This window comes from Pyrus communis, chromosome 12 (genome assembly GCF_963583255.1).
Source record: "Pyrus communis chromosome 12, drPyrComm1.1, whole genome shotgun sequence".
NCBI lineage: Eukaryota > Viridiplantae > Streptophyta > Magnoliopsida > Rosales > Rosaceae > Pyrus > Pyrus communis.
Genome location: NC_084814.1, coordinates 14,201,934 through 14,204,126, shown reverse-complemented (window position 1 = coordinate 14,204,126; position 2,193 = coordinate 14,201,934). Strand labels below are relative to the sequence as shown.

Below are 2,193 nucleotides of genomic sequence, written 5' to 3'. Positions count from 1 at the left end.
GCAATGAGTCATCCATTTAGTTCAAACTCGTCATCCACATGAATCTAACTTAAAACCTCTCTTTTAAACATGGAGAGAAATAGCATTAAAAATTGTAATACTAAGTGGCGTCTTATTATCAACATCCACAATAATTAGATTGTTTCAAATTCTATTATTCTTTTAGGTTAATCAAACAAGAAAATTCTAAAAAATAAAATTACATCATTTTAATATTCTTTAGTAATCTTAAACTTCCATATCTAACTATGTATGTTATGATTGAGAAACTTGTAAAAATGACGAGGGTCACTTTCAAATGAGTTGGCATGGGTATGGGAAGGAGGAAAACATCAAAACTTGTCACCCAAGTTGACTAGGCAAGCGGGAATATATAGCTGCACATATATCCACCCCTTCAATTTCCATATCCATTTCCCCATTCTATACATATTCCACAGGCTCCAATATATAAGACACCCTCAAGCTCCAATATATATTAATAATCTTTATATATATATATATACATATTTATGTAGATATAATATATCACGATGTTGCAGCAGTACAACCACCAGCCACTGATGAAGATGGAGATCACTGTGCTATCAGCCCAAGGCCTCAAAACCACATCGCCCTCTGTCTTCTCCAACAAAATCAGACCCTTCATCACCCTCACCACTCTCCCACGCACTATTGCTCCTCCATGCACACCCAAAACCAACGGTGATCACACCTTCCACGCGTACAAAACAAGGGTGGATGATCAAGGAGGCGTCAACCCTACATGGGGTGACAAATTTCATGTCCCTATTGATACAACTTTCTTCAACAACAGGTATTCTTGCATACATCTCCAGCTCTTCACCAAGAGGCTCATAATGGGCCGCGCTCAACTGGGCTGGTGCCAAATCCCCGCCCATGATATTGGGTTCCCGCCGGCCGGTTCAGCTCGGTTCTTGAGTTACCGGCTACGGGCTAGAGACGGCTCCAGAACTAATGGAATTGTGAACCTTTCTGTGAAGCTGGAGAATTTAGGTCCGGTCACCGATCACCGGCCTTTAAACTCAACGACTGCACCGGCTTTTGATATGTGTGGCACGGTCATTGGTACGCCGGTGACAACCCTACTGCCACCATTGGGTGAGTGCTCTGTTAGTTGTCAAGGGCAGAGAGGTCAGATGGGTTTTGGTTGTAAAGAGGCAGATGACTGGGACCATGTGTGATTGAGTTGAGGAGGCAATGAAAAGATTTGGGGACCTTAGACAAATTTCATGTCTTTACTTTGGTGGCGTTTATTTGCAGATTAGGTTCTTTAGGAATGTAACTTTCATGTCTATTTTCCGGAGACGAGAATAAGAACTTATTATTCCTTTGCTTGGAAACGATGTAAAAATAGAGAAATTTTTAGTTGTGATGGAAATATAAGTGGTATACGTGTTTTAATAGGAATGGTGAGAAATTTTATTTGGAAATTGTTATTGGCACTCCAAAAATCTCATTTTATACTCCAAACTTCCCTTTTATTTTTTAAGTTATTAACTTTTTAGCACACATATCCCACCATTTGTTTAATGACACGTGATGTACCATCCCGTATACCGATCACACTGAAAAATTTCTCGTAAAAATGGGATGAAGATTTGAACTTGGATTACGAGCTAGTTGATAGAAAAGATTTTTCTTTTCATATGATTTGTATATGGCTTACAATAGTTAAAGAAATGCATTCCTATTTTAGCAAGTGTAAATTGATTTTTGTATAAATCTAGTTTTACTCGAAATGAATTCTGGAAAATTGAAAGGTGCGCCCTATAAAAGTTTTGAAGTTATAATTTTATTATAAGAGCTCTATATAAAACTTCTATTTGAACCCGTATATTTTAGTTCAGAAAAAAATTTTCTTTTTTATGCTAGCCTAGATCTCTAAACGTGTTGCGCTACACTGAGATTCTAAACGTAATAAAGAATTTTGTTTTCGAGAAACAAAAATGTTGTCTTTTCTTTGTTGAGACTTTAGGGGTGCACATCAAATGCCCAATGTTGTGAAAAGATAGATACTTGAATCAAATATCGAAGTGAGGAGAACTTTCTTGTGGTTTCCTTTCTAATAAGTTGTAGTATTTGAGACGTTAGAAAAACAAAAGCCACCATCTATTGTCAAGTATATCCAAAAGTAAAAGAGTAAAAGCTCATGAAATCCAATCAAGTAAC

At 37.2% G+C, this 2,193-nt stretch overlaps 1 pseudogene; it reads left to right on the top strand.

The window, feature by feature from the left end:
• Positions 1-403: 403 nt before the first annotated feature.
• Positions 404-1,444, top strand: LOC137711481 (BON1-associated protein 2-like; annotated as a pseudogene).
• The last annotated feature ends 749 nt before the right edge of the window (positions 1,445-2,193 follow it).